The following is a 15641-nucleotide window of genomic DNA, read 5'->3' as shown; positions in this document are numbered from 1 at the left end:
AGATGTGCAGTGTCAGCATTAGGACTGATGAGCCAGAAATATATATGTGAAGAGAGAAGAGACGTGCAGCACGTTGCTTGTTAGCCTAATTTTTGGTCTTTTCCTATCAATTATTGATTCATTAATACATAAGTGATTGTGATATCATCCACCAGCTGCCTCTATTTCTCCTACTGAAAAACAATGTTCCTGTAAACTAGGCAACTGAACTACATTATAATACACATGCTGTACACCACAACATACACTACCCAATGCTTCACACTGATGAAACCCATTTTTGTATGAAGCAAAATTCCAAAAGATGTAAAATGCAGCTGAGGTTCAGTTTTTTCTGCAAATTTAAATATACAAATTAAAACATTTACCTCAATATGAAGCTTTGTACTGGTGAAACATATGTGTGTGTCTGAGTTTGCATGCAAGCATGTTTATGTGATGCATTTTGCAAAGAAGACAACACAGTTTTCTATTCATTTTGGTTTATTCATGTCATAAACTAACAGAAACTTGAAATTAGGAACATTATACACACCTTGAGAATTGGATCTCACACACACACACACACACACACACATGCACAAAACCACAGGCTTCACAGTGAAGTTATCTGAATGCAACATTGGGGTAATGTGACCAAGCAGAGGCGCCTTGGCTCATCAGCAGAATAAGAGGGGTGTTAGGTGTGTGTGTGTGTGTGTTTGTGTGTGTGTGTGTATGTGTGTAGGGGGGGGCTGGGGATGGGGGGGGGGGGGGGGGGGGGGGGGGGGGGGCAGGATTCAGGGTGGTAGGAACACAGCCGTGCAGAGAGATAAGAAGTTGTGGGATTGTCGAGTCGAGAGGGAGGAAAAAAAAGCAGAAACAACAGATGGATGTAGAGACTGTGTGCATGTATAAGTAAGTGTAAGAAAGAGAGAATGTGTGTATGTGTGTGCGTGTTTGTGTGTGTGTGTGTGTGTGTGTGTGTTTGTACCACAACTACACAACTTCATTGCAGCCATGACAAGATTAGGGGTCACATTTTGGGTGGAAGCTTTTCAAATTATTAACCAACTTTTTTCTTTTCTTTAAAAGTTTTAGCTGAATGGAGTCCACTTAGGGACCTTTGATAGTTGAGATGTTGTTTTTATAAATAGCAAAAAAAAAAACAAAACATTGTTTATAGTCAACATGAAGCTCAGAAATTATTTTTGTTGCATAAATAGAAGGGCATCATTTTGTACTGGTTTTGAACACTAGTGAAAATACAGAAAAAAAAGACGACCTCATGATACAAGTAAATTGATTTACATAATGTCAGTATTATATTTCATGATATACATCATGTTCAAACTAAGAATTCATGCTGCTCTAATAAATGTTTAAAGCCTCTTTTATTCTGGAGAAGAGTTAATAATGTACATGTGTCATGTTCAGCCCTTATCCACTCACCACGTACCATCTGCTGGGTGCAGCACTCTACCTTTCTTTTATCACTGAAGCCGTTAGCAGGGGGTTCCCAATTCCTCCCAGAGTCTTATTCCTGTGATTTGAGGATGAGAAGTCCAGTAAACACAGAGACAAGCGTCAAGGTGAAAAGTTGAAGTTGGAAGATATTCCTCAAAGAAGAGACAGCGTTAGAGAGCAGAACCAGAATCTGAATGCTGCCTCAATTGGCACTGATATCCAAATAAGCGGTGAGGATTATGGTCCAGGTAGCGCATGCGTGTTCAGCACTGCTGCTACAAATACATGGACACACTTTCAAGTCGGGAAGCTCGCACAAGAGCGCTGTCGCTGCTGTACATCCTGCGCACGTGCATGCACACACACAAGAAGGCAGATCAGTCTCTCACCTGCCTTTCATGTACATTAACAGTGTTGCTATAAAACAAAAAGGTGAGAAACAATGCAGCAAAAGCTGCTACAATACTTTCACACGCATCCACTCCAAGCGGGCATTCACATGTTCTCACCAAACAGACCCGCAGCACGGCTCAGCTGAGGTAAGCAAATCTTGTCTTTGCTGTTAAAAAGAGCTCCCTGTCTATCCTCACACAGTTGCTCGCACTCCTCATCAACCACACACACACACACACATACACACACACACACACACACACACACACACACACACACACATGAGAGAGTACCTGTCATTTCCTGTCTTCCAGAGAAAAGCTTGATTTTACCCCTGAAGGATGTCCACACTCTTGCACAGTGGGCATCAGGGCAGTGGAAACCAAGGGAAGTGAGATGAGAGAGTGTGCCAGGAAAAGAGAAGCAGGAGTTATGCAAAAACAATCACACGACTTCGTCACACTATCAGCATGTCATTATCTGGATGAGTGGAAGAAATGACAAAGTACTTATTCTTCGGTAAAAACACTGTTTGATAATCAGTTTAGATTGTGATTGGTAGCACGTGTCAGTGGAGAAGATTGCTGTGAATGTGCATCTGCACTGCACCGCACTGTCTGAGTGTGCACGCGCATCACAAGCAGTGAAGGTACATTCAGTTTAAACCATATTCTGAGAATCCGTGGGCCCACATTAGATGCATGTGCCAAATGTATTAGACACACCATGCACATGCACACACACACACACACACGAACACACACACAGACACACACACACACCCTGTCATAAACAAAGGGTCCTGTGGGAGGAAGTGCGAGGGAGGGAAAGTACCTCATCAAGACAACAACAACAGCAGAGGTGCAGGGAGTGACAGCTGCTCAGTGAGAGAGTGAGGGATCACCTCTGTACCATAACAACAAACACAACAGCGCACAACGCGGCTGCCACCACGCTGGCTGACGGGCGGAGCACACTGATGGACACATCTGATGGACAAAAATGTGTTCAAATGAGTTGTAGCTTCTTTTACACAATCCACATCACAGCTCAGTCAGTTCAGGCAAAAAAAATCCTTCTCTAACTTTACTGCTTTTAAAAAGATCTATTGTGATTGGTTTGGATTTACAAAGACAACTTTTACCTGCTTTTATGCAGCGGTCTGTCCTGCTCCTGTTCAGCTTTGACCTCACTGCTCTTCTGGTCATGCTCAACTCTGCTTTGTTATGGTCCTGGAGGGCAAAATCTGAAGATGCTAATTAGCCTAGCAAAAACACACAAGTACATCTGCACTGAAGGTGAATATTCCCTCTGTCTGCCATTCACATCAAGTACATGTTTCCTGAATCAGAGCAATCTCCAGCGGACTTCAGACGCCCGGACACTCACGCACTGCATTTATAAATTGTTACCCAGATCACAACTGTGACATCACATCCATCCGTCAACACTAAACTGCTGTTTTTCACACAGGTGGAGCTTTTCAAAAAGCAGCTTTGGGAGCGGAACATTTTGAAAATTGGGGGTCTCGCGTTTTAGTGTGGATGAGGAAAACAGAGCCTTTGGAAAACCAATGGTGAAAGAAGCTTCCTAGTGTGCCTTACACACTCTGTGATCACAAATGTATACCACAGCTGATCTACAGCTATTGTCTGAATATACAACCTGTCTGTTCCTCTGTCAGACATCATCATCAACACATTGGCAGAGCAGCACACGTAAGCACACGACTCATTAAAGTATCTGTCCTGAGTGTCCCATTGTTGAGCAGATGTGGGCTGTGATGTACAGTTTGGTCGAAAGCTAACAAACAGTTCACAAAGAAGAAAATGATTTAGCAAATTTCCCATTGACAGGCATTTTCTTGTAGGCAGGAATCTGAATAAACACAACCTGGAAACATGGAACTGACCAAAACAGTCAGACATTCTGTGATGGAATCATAGTGGAAATAAATTATTCCCCCTTTTTTTTACTGGGGACGCCCAGAAAACCCCTCAAAGATCCCTGGAGGTCCCTAGAACCCACTTTGAGAACCACTGACATAAACAGAGCAGTATTCGTTTCTGTCTTGTCAGCATCACAGACATAAACAAACTCTTGCTCAGACACCAGAGGCCTTCACACGCAAATTAGCCCCTCACCGCTCTGTCCTGGAATCTCCTTTGGCCTTTCTCCTACTTTCACTGTGCAGTCGATGCCTGTGGTGAACAATTTCTACACTTTCCTGCCTTGACCTTTATCACTTTAATTTCTCAGTAAAGAGGCCCCAGCCTTTTGTGGGTATGATAGGAGCAAAAAGCCCTGCCCAACTCCACCCATCCTGAGCACAAACCACACACACACAAACACACACACACACACACACACACACACACACACACACATACTACAGTAGGTACCTCACTTGACCACAATTTACTACAATCAAACCTATCCCTAGCATAAACCATGGCCACACCTAAAGGGCACGTGCTGGTCCAGGCCTGCTATTATGTAAGACAGAGGCAATGCAAATTTCAAATTAACATTAATTTCACTAACAGACACACTGAGGGTAGTGTTTGTTATTATATTAAAAATCCCTGACTTGCTGTTTGGCTGTATTAACAATATGTCTTACATAATTATTTATTCGTTTATCAATGTGAGGTATTGATAAGCAAAAGTTGTGGATAACTTACCTCGGGGGAACTCCTGGCTGCAGAGTCACTCCCATATATTCACTCATATGCAAACAGGTACACACCTGCCTCCAAGGGAAACCACCTCAATGGGCACGGTCTTAGATAAATTGATTATTCATTACAATAAACAAAATGGAAGCAATAAACACAGACAGGAAACCCCCACATGTAACAGTGGAACCTCATAGAGGTATTTGGTCTGACTCAGTTATCATTAGTATTATTGTCTGGCACGTTAGTCAGGTGAGTTATAAAGTACAGGTGCACAGCCTTCTGGGCAGATAACTGCAGGGTGAGGAAGAGTTTTTCATATGCAAACACACACACACACACACACACACACACACACACACACATACACACATGCACAGGTGCATCCAGGTAGATAACCTAGTGTCATGCAATTTTATCATCTGGGATGATGTTACAATATTTCACCTACAACACAAAGATAACCACTCCCAACACCCATGTGGAGTGTGTGTGTCTGTGTGTGCATAACAACCTTGCCTACACATAACTTTTTTTCTCAAAAACTTGAGGTTTTAAGGCTCTTGGTTTTAACAGTTGTACCATTAGCTGTTGAATTGAGCTGAATCTAATACTTACTCCTAAAGTGTAATCCTTGCACTATCTGTCGGTGTTGTTTGCTATGAATCTTGGGATGGGTTTGCCCAGGAAAAGAGGGCTACATTTCTTGGCTGCATTTGAAGGAGCCTTGGAAATGTCTCCTAGTTGCACTTCTGTGACGTAATCAGTCTTCATATGCAACCTCCGAAGGATACAACCCCTGAATTGGGACACAGCTTATGTCTTCAGGGTGGGTTAGAGCAACAGAGAGCCGCTGGGCTGGGGCTAACTGGTTAGTGTATTGCCTTTAGCAGGGGGAAAAACGTGCTGGACATTTCCTTCGCTGGAGACATCTCTTGGCAAGTAAAGGAATGAAGTTTGATGCTGAATTTGCAATATTTCTTCTAGACTGGTATTCTAATAGCTGTTAATGCTAACGTTGGCAACAATAGCAAAACTTACAAATAGCTCATTTAAGACTGATTTTAAAATTAGTTAGTTGGAAATGTAACTAAAAAGTCAACTGGAGACAGCATTTTTAACTAACTTATGGCATTGACGTTAGCGTAATTAGCCTTCTAGCAACAAACAGACATTTATACTGAGCATCTCTAAGAGACTGTGTACATACATATGTCTCAGTGTTGAATGTCCTTTCTAAGGGGGGTAGAAAACATGCTCTTCCTGATGTAGCCAGAGGCAGACGTTTTCTGGGAGGGCATGGTGAGGATTGCAAAACAGGAAACACAGGGCCTTGATAACTCACACTGACACACACATACACACACATACGTACACACACATGCATACAGGGCACTTGCACATACAAAACGTGTGTGGGGATGTTGCATAGGGCATATTTGGAAATAGGTTAGAGTGAAAAAGAGAGTTGTCACAGCAACAGGGCCCCGTCTGATGCTCTTCTTTACACACACACAATAAAGTACAGGATTTGTGCATGTGTGTGTGCGATCACAACGTGTAATTGATGACACGAAGGCCGTCAGTCGTTCTGCAGGACAAACAGGTACCAAAGGAGTAGGTAAAAAGAAAAAGAAAAAAAAGGAACATATGGGCAAAACATCACAAAAGAAAGATAAGAACACTAACATGAGTAAGCACTCATTAAGATGGATGAGTGCCTCCATCTCTTCATCTCTGTCTCTGTTGTGTAATTCACAGAAACACACACATTTGACACACTCTTTTCTGTGAATCCTGGACAAGTTTGAACATGCACATCAGACTCTGATGACTTAAGCACACACACACACACACACACACACACACACACACACACACACAGTACACACAGATGCTGAACCGGTCAGGCAGCAGCTCCTCATCAGAAACATGATAGGGTTGTGTCATGAGGCAGTTATTGTTGCAGTTGTTATAATTGTGACAAAAGATCCGGCATCCTTGAGTGGCACAGTTAGGTGGCTACCACTGTTTATATGCCTGTTAGCATGAAAAAAAAAAAATCTACCATGATCACATCTTTGTGGTTATGGTTTTCCTCAAATTATACCTGCATCTCTTTGTTTGCCTATCTGGTGATCGCATTTTCTGTTCTCATCTATTTTCTGTAAGCATCTCATCTATTTTATTTAATAACTGCTGTTATTCTGAAATGTATTTAACATCTTTGTTATCATTCTTACTATCCATCTAACTTGCAGGAGCTTCTGTGTTCTCTGATCTGCCTCTCTTGCCAATGCTTAACGGGAGTTCACATCTTAAAATCTGGCGTCTTGTTGATTATAAAAAGCTCAACCAAATGCCCAATTACGGATTTATTACAACATTTAATTGTGCCTCCGTGAACAGATCAGTAGGTAAGTCAGCACACCCTGCAGCTGCTTCACAGTCCAAAGCCATCTTCAGACATGGAATACATTGCTGTTGACATTCAGACATAGTTCATTAATGTTTGTTATGACTTTATTCGGACATGATTGGACTGTTCCGGAAAGAGCTACAATGCTCACGTGACATTTGGCACATGGTGTGCTTCAGGGAGGGGTTGAAAAGTTCGGATGAAAGAAGAATGATTAACGATAATTAATGATCATCACGAGTGCAAGGGACACTTGTTTTGCCTCTACCTTTGTATGGAGAATTTTTATTAGAGATTTTTGCTGCTTGTTTTCAAATGTCTGTCTGCAAGCGCAGGTTGACAATAAGTAATCATCTGCTGTATCTGAAGTGTTTTGCTGGATATTAATCATTTCTAAAAAAAATGAAATATGACCCGTTACTAAAGAGAAGCACTATGCAAAGGCCTGGTTTTGCCTTTGCCATTATTATGGGGAACTCACAGTACATGGTGAGGTACTGGTGGATGTGTGTGGGGGGGGTTCTCTGGAACAGGATGTAGCTGTGCAAACGCCTAAAACCTTCTTTTGCTTGTGTTTGCACAAGAGATGAAACAGCAAAAAGAAAGAAAAAAAACAACAGATCCTTTACTGTAAGCGTCAGGTCCGTAGTGTACCCATGGTGGGGACTTTACCACAACCTGTCATTCTGTCAGTCTGAGGGAGGAGAGAGTACCAAGAGATCAAAATCTCAGTTTGGGATTTACTTTATCATAATATGAACCTTCAGGCAGATGCAGAAGACCTAAATATTTTACAAATATACAGGTGAATGGATAACTTGGCAAGCAACAAAGTTTGAATGCAAAACTATGCAAATAAGATGCAAAGAGTGAGTCAGTGCTATGATGGAAAATTTCTTCTTGGCTCAGAGACACCCTCTCACTATAGCGATAAAGAAAATAAAATGTGACTAAGCTTAAGCTTTTGATCGTGATCATGCAACAATCCAGGGATGACAGTAACTGAGTACATTTACAGTTTTGATGTATCGGGATACTTTCTGTTAGTTTTTACCCTAGTCACTAGGCCGACATGTCAGAGCAAAACAGTGTACTTTTTACGACACTGAAATGACCAGGAAGCTATAACAAAAGGCCCCTGGCAGCTAGGTTGGGAACCAAACTGTGACAGCGCCCATTTTTCTGCAAAACAAGTACTTTTACTTTTGATACTTTAAGTACCTTATACCAAGAATACTTCTGTACTTTACTTAAGCATGATTTTGAAATGCAAAAACATAACAGTAGGTCATGTTTTTGTTGTCCTCATGTTCCACAGGGAGGTCAAAGGTCAGGGTCGACCACAGTTAGAAACCTTTCTCAAAGGCATCTTGGCTGAGCAGGTGCCTGTTATCACCTGCTTGGACTTTTCCCTCACAGTGTACATAAATATGTGGTATACATAGTACTTAAAGGGATTAAAGTTCTAATAAACTACTTATGTCCTTACTTAGCTCACAATAATTCCCCTGTATGTTCCTCAAAAGAGCAGGAAGGGGTGGTGAAGGAAAGATATCTCTTTAGATCCAGATGATAAATGAAGACAAAGAACAGGTTTGACAGCTATGACTTTATCCTCCCAACAAAGCCAGCGAGGGATGGATGGAGGCGTCGGGAGGAAGACGGGAAGAAGAAAATAAAAGTCTCGTCACAGGGACTTCCAGGTACATTACATGAGATGTGCCAGGGGAACCGCACCCTGCCATTTTGTATGAATGCATGTGTATGTGTGTCTACGTTATGAACAGTAAAGGTGCATTTAGTTGACAAAGGTGTTGCCTTGGGTTAAGCTTCTCCCACCAAGCTGAACACAACTCAGCAGACAGTTATGAAAACTTTGTGGTCCAGAGGTGGCCAGCCGATGCCTATCTAGCGGTTTTTCTCATGAACCTCACACTTAATCCCCCTGACTACATGTCTGCCTGGCAGTCTTTAAACGTCAGGCTGCCAGACCCCCACCTCACCCACCTTTACTACATGGAAACATGGTCCTGGTTTTCCCATGCTGCTGTGTATAGTATGTATCTATATATCCATCTCCCTGTCTCCGCCCGTGAGTACTGACTCCTTTTTTTTCTCTTTTTGGCTTCTCCTAGACCGAAAAACGCCGGAGGTTTTTCTCGTGGGAAACTCTCGGGGAGGTATGTTGCTCCGTGAGCAGGGAGTGAGAGTGGAATCCCGTTTTTCTGGGTCTAGACTCACTCCCTGTTCCGTGATCCCATCCCAAGCCCGGTGTCACGACCGGCATCGTGTCAGGACTCGCAGCGGTGTTAAGAAACTCTCGCCTGTTCTCGCTCAGCCGGCTCATGGGGTTTTGGTTGCACACAACGACCTATGGACTATTTCCCTCCTCTTTTTTGCTCCTTTACTACATCACTTTAGGTTTCCTTTTAATCATTATTCTGATTCATCATTCTTTTTCTTTCATTTTCCCGTATACAGCAGAATTTCAGCCCTACATTTCCATGGAAGGAACACATTTGCATTTAAACACTCAAACTACCTTCAAATACAGTGTGTACTGCCTGAGATTACAATGACCCTTCTCTCTTCATTCAAATGTTAACCACAAGTTAAGAAATAAAACTAAAGCATTTAAAGTATGATTGAATTAGTTTCAATACTGCAGTTTTTAATTGATGATAAAACATAACTAAAGCAGCATTTATCTGTGTCCTCACACCTGCTGTCAAACCTGCTTATCAAACTCCCCAGTCAAGTCAGACAAAGGTCTTTTCCAGAAGTCACATGATTTTCAGTAAGTGGCTTCATCACCAAGGAGGAAAAGCAATGGTGAAAAGGAAAGTATGTTCTTTTGCTGTACTATGCACTCACATTTCAATCTTTTTAAAATGTGAATTGAAAAATGTTAAATGATAAATTAAGAATAATGATAATACTTCCATGTTCTTTACATGGGGAGTAAGCACAAACACTGAATGACACACTGATCTATCTGTGAACGGAGGATAGATACATCTTCTTCAGGGGAAATAAAAAAAACTTCCCCTGTGACTTGTGCTTCGGTTCTTGACAAGACAGGTGGCTATATTTCCATGAAACCAGCTGTGGCTTTTAAAGGCTGGGGTATGCTTAAACAAAAAAAGTTTAAGCGTGGCCGTTCTGAACGGCAACAAGCAGTCAAACCATAATTGCCACTGTCAGATGGGAATAAGGTATTCATAGTGATGTACTTGTTTGTACGAATGAAAAGTGAAGGAAGTCACTGCGTGAAGACTAAAAAACAAGAGCTCGCGAGAGAATCTGAACGAGCTCACCGCTCTCACCTTTGCACACCTGCCAATCACACTCCCCTTCAATTACTTCGCAAAGTGGCGGGAGACTTTTCTTCGATTGTGGGGGGGGGGGGGGGGGGGGGGGGGGGTTCTTTTACAAATGTACTTTTATTTAGCTTTTAGGCTAACCTTGCAAGGCAGCTGGATTTCTTGCAGGTGATAATCCATCCTGACAGGCTCCAGACTTTTCGCTTGCAGCCAAACCACAGTGGTTCAGACCAGTCAGAATCCTATGAGGGAGGAACAACAGGCAGCTGTTTTGGTATTCATGAGAGTGTCCCATTTGCAATTTTCCTTACACAAAATTGTCTACCAACATACTACCTAGCTTTCAAAGCTCTTGAGACTGCAGCTTGTTGTGTTGTGTTTCCTCTTTGGTGCTGTCCTACTACATCATATGACAGACAGGTGGTTCATCCAATCACCTGCCAAGTTTTTTTTTTGAAAGCATCTGCCTGTTCTCACTCTTGTTTTCTGTCTTCATTTAAGTTAAGAGGGGATTCAACAGATAAGTGTTATAGAAAAAAGATGTTTTTAAAAGGTGGATTGGATCATTTTTACACTATTCTGTGAGATATTTGTTCTTCATTTGTGTGTGAAATATCAGATCAAAATCCATATTTCGAAGTGCCTGAGCTGCACTAGACTGTTTCATTGTTGAAAATTGAAACTTTCTGACTTCGATGGATTAAAACAGACATGTCTGTGTCTGGGAAGTTCTAGATATATAAAACATCACTAAAGATCAAACATCATGATATCAACAAAAATATGCAAAAAAGGATATACAGTTTCACCTTCTAACTTCCTCATTCCTCTTCTTCTCTCTACATTTCCCAGAAAGTGGAAAGAAAACAGGATTAGCCAAGGAGGAACCCTTGTGTGTAAAAACAAATTTGTTTTTTTAATACAGATCTCTGTATTTGTGTGGGTATTTTGTTATAATCAACCAAGCAAACTACAAGCCATCAGGGGCTATATGTATATATATATATATATATATATATATATATATATATATATATTTATATATATATTTGTCACTACAAAAGTCTGTCAGTGCTAAATTTAACACAGTTAAAGGAAACCAGCATTAACCACTGATGTATTGTTATTTTGAGATGTTTTCAATGTACAGTATATGTTTAAAGAAGCAGAGTAGTTCCACATCCCCGTACTACTTTCAGAATCATATCGGTCAAGCAAGAAACAGCTTAAGTTTTGTTTTGCGTCAAAATCTGCCATCAGCCATGAGAGCATGCAGATAGACAGCCAATCAGAGAGGCCACATGTCCAAACTCCTGTGCAAAGTTGGATACTTAAAAACAGGAAAGGAAACAAAAAGAGAGGCTGAAAGTAAGCACATGGAGGTGAAGAGTGAACGAAGCAAACAAGGCACAGTCACAGACTCACACCGAGATGACACAACAGCCGATGTCCTTTTGCTTTCGTTGTGTGGAGAGATGAAAACAACGGGAAAATCAAATTATTCCCTGGACTTGAGTCTGAATGAATGGATGCGTAGAGGGTGGACAAGAGGAGACAGCAGGAAGTGAGTGCGATCAGCTGGGGGAAGAGTATGACAGAGACGAAGCGACGCTTCCTGGGTCACTCAGACAAACACACGTGTGCATACATGCGCGTTTAAGGGCTAACACGAATGGTGATGCAAGTGACACCATGGTGACATAACCACAATTGCACATCTAACTCACATATGTTAGGAGCTGTTTTTGATATCTGCTGCACTTTCATACATTAAAAAAGAATTTATAACAAAAACATCTTTTACACATGTGCTGTAAACTGGAGCGTTCTTCACTTGCGGGTAAGGTCATAGCAAAGGTCAGATTAAGAGTTTGTGAGGCTGTGCTGTTGGGAAGTCAAAAGTAAAACTAAATTGAAGTTGTATCGGGAAGCAGTTTGGTAAAAAAAATCTTATCTTAAATTATCTTATTGTATAATAACCTCATGGAGAACCTTACATTAGAGGAAGTTTGATACAGGAGGAACAACAAAAGCAACATCTAGTCTCTTAATATGTGTGTCACATTAGAAATGGAGCACTGGGTGTATCCCTCATAATGCAATATGCCCACACATGCAATAACAATACACACACAGACACACCCGCCCTATGGCACATGCACAGAGGAAAAAGAGGAAATTCTCTTTCAATGAGGTGAACAATACTTGACATATCTTGACATATTTTTACTACACACTTCCCTTCTTTGTGACAACTTCCCCACAGTTTTCACTACCAGTACCACTTACTACTAGAGGCTGCATATGAATGAAGAAAGATGCACACACACACACACACACACACATACACGCACATGTATGCAAAGGGAGAGGGAAGGAGAAGAGAGTTGTTTTGCAACAAGAAAGAGGAAGGTACTCATGTGTCACTCATTCTTTTGTGATGCAACATGGACAACTCAATGAACACACACACACACACACACACACACACACACACACACACACACTCACACACACGGACTCACGTTATCTCTGTCTCTTATCCAGGCTTGTATGCAAAATATTATGGATGGCCTGGGTACATTTTCATTACAAAATGAAATCCTTGTTAGCCCAGGGACAACGAGGGATGGAGGGCAAGATGGAGCATGCAAGCAAGAATCCCTCTTTCTCTTCACACACACACACACACACACACACACACACTGTGTGCACTCAATCAGTCATCTTTCCCTGCATCCACCTCTCTGGCACAGCAGATTTGCATAGAAATTTGCCAGTCAAATGAGATGCATGGGAAAGTAGGAGTGCAGCTTTGGAGAGCAAACTTCCCCAGAATTCCCCTCATGTAGGAGACTCCCAAATCACTTCCACGAAAAGGGTTGGGTGGGATTAGATGATATCTTGTATTGTTTGAAATGGTATCATCATACTGACTTCTGGGATTGGTTAAATGGGTTCACACAAAAAGAGGCACTGCACCTGCACACGTGCATGCAGAACTTTGACAATACAAAGCCACAAAGACACATGCACATGTCTGTGTTGTTGAAAGTCATTTCAGAATGAAAACACTACTGATGTTCTCAATGAACCTCACCCAAATCAGCCCAGGGCAGACTCCTTGAGTAAAAGCATTGTCACGGTCATTTGTTATGCTGTCGATAGAGATGGAAATGTTGTCTTTGTCTCCTGTTAATTGATGCTTGAAGGGTCAAGACCTTGCCTTTCACAGGCTTTGGCTTCACAGCCAGTCTACCACCAGTATGACTGTGACCTCATGGTGAGGTCAAGGTTTTAAATGCACACAGTCTCTATTTTTTCAGGTTGCATACTGGGCTCTTATTGCTCATAAACAGCACAAGAGGTACAATGTTTCAGTGATTCACACGTTTGCATCAAACCTATTAGTAATCCTATGTGCTCACTTTTTTCTTAGTACAAATATGCATCTAAATTTTGTCAAATTAGCTGACCTCATAAACCCCTGACAACTGCAGCACCACAGGGGTACAAATACACCTGCTTGGGAGTCACTGCAGTACTTTAACAATGCATGCTACAGCATTATTGACCAATAACTCTATTATGAAATGGAGCTCAAGTACTATACTGCTTGAAAAAAATTTAAAATAATGATCTACTATTTGCATACATAAATACATTTCCCTCAAACGTAGTGAAGAATTTTCATAATGGGAATTTTATCACAGCTGAAATCATACAGTAACTATGTTGTATCTATATAAAATCTTAAAGCTGTAGGACTCCAATCACTCATGCTCAAGCTCATCGCCCTGATCAAGCCTCTTTGAATTAACTAGGTGACATTTTGACTATGCAAATGTGGGTCTGCCCTGTGGCCTATTTGGTCTTTAGATACTATTGAAGCTAATTTCATTCTGTTTTGGGTAATTAAGGATTCTATTGGATCTTCCACAGGCTCCACATCAGTCTGTTGTTGAGGCCCTGTGCCCCGGCTGCCTGTCTGCCTTCATTTCAAAGATGATGCTTCACAGTTTAAAGGAGAACATGACTCATACTCAGTATTTTACATTGCTTCTGCTGTAGTTAAGTTTATTCCTATCTGTGGAGCAAACATGAACTCAATTCTCCGAAAAAGCAGGAAACACAAGTTTTAGTCTAAAATACAAACTCTTTACAGTGAATTGCAAAACAAAACAAAAGTTGATGCAGGGGGGGTTTTTTTGGAAATGAGGGTGTGTTTCCCACTATAAGACTACTATCACAACCCTCTCATTACACTTGGCCACGGACAACCACAAACAAACATTACAAATCCCCCGAATCTAGACAAAATAAACAATGGCATGCATGGATTAATCCAAAACTGAATGCCATGTTTACAGCAGCAACAACACCACTGAGCCTTTATAATTATGACTTTGATAGCAATATGATTTGACTAATGATGCAGAGCCGGAGGAACAGGCACAGCTGGTTGGACTATACTTGCAATAACAGGAGGAGACGTGACTTGCAGTAAGCTGCTTGTACAGTATTCCCTCAGCGGGCCTGAAGAGGAATTGCACAGACAGGAGAGATTTGGCTTCGTGTATATGGTGAATATTTGCAATAAAACACCAAAAGTTATAGCGGTATTTAAGCATTAGCATCTTAAAATGTGGATTGACAGATGTGGAGTGATAGATTGAATTTGAAGCCAACAATTAAAGGAAATACTCACAAATAGCCCTTTAAAGGGCCACTCTCTTAATTTTAAACATGAACTTCAGTTTACACATCACAAGGAGTTCTAGCAATCATATAATGTTTTCCCTATTCCGTTGCTTCATGGGAATTGTAGGATTCAGAACTCTAGGAGCTTGACCCACACTGGGACCAAAAGTAAGGATATCTCAGCCTCTTCACTGGTCTTTTCTTCTTCTCTTTTAAGTATCTCAGCTTGATGGAGCCGCAATAATACAATACTGAAGTACTTCCTTAACTCATTATTTATTTCTTTAGAACATTCAAACTTCTCAAGCCACGCAGAAATATTGTTCAGTCTGCCTGACCCTATAAAGGATACATATTTGTGGGTAGTCCTGTAAAGACTAACGGTCAATATGAGGTTATAGATTTGAACAACATGAGAACTGGTAAAAAAACGGGAAGCCATACAGAAACCCACATGCATGTTTTGGTGGAAAAAATACTTTCATTATGCATAATAATGAGCAAGTCACTGCAGGTTGCTGGTCCTTTTCTTTGCAAAGGAACATCTAACCAACATCTAACCATCTACCCCTGTCCTTAGTACAATCAATCTGCAGCCACTTCTAATCTGCTGCAAAGAGTTGTGTGTAATGGTCAGAAAACACAGAAAACCCCAACATACATCATGCACTTTTCAGATGG

This window comes from Trachinotus anak, unplaced genomic scaffold (assembly GCF_046630095.1).
Source record: "Trachinotus anak isolate AG129_WGS33_773 ecotype Australia unplaced genomic scaffold, CSIRO_AGI_Tana_v1 ptg000005l, whole genome shotgun sequence".
Taxonomy (NCBI): Eukaryota; Metazoa; Chordata; class Actinopteri; order Carangiformes; family Carangidae; genus Trachinotus; species Trachinotus anak.
Note: the sequence above shows the minus strand (reverse complement) of the source record.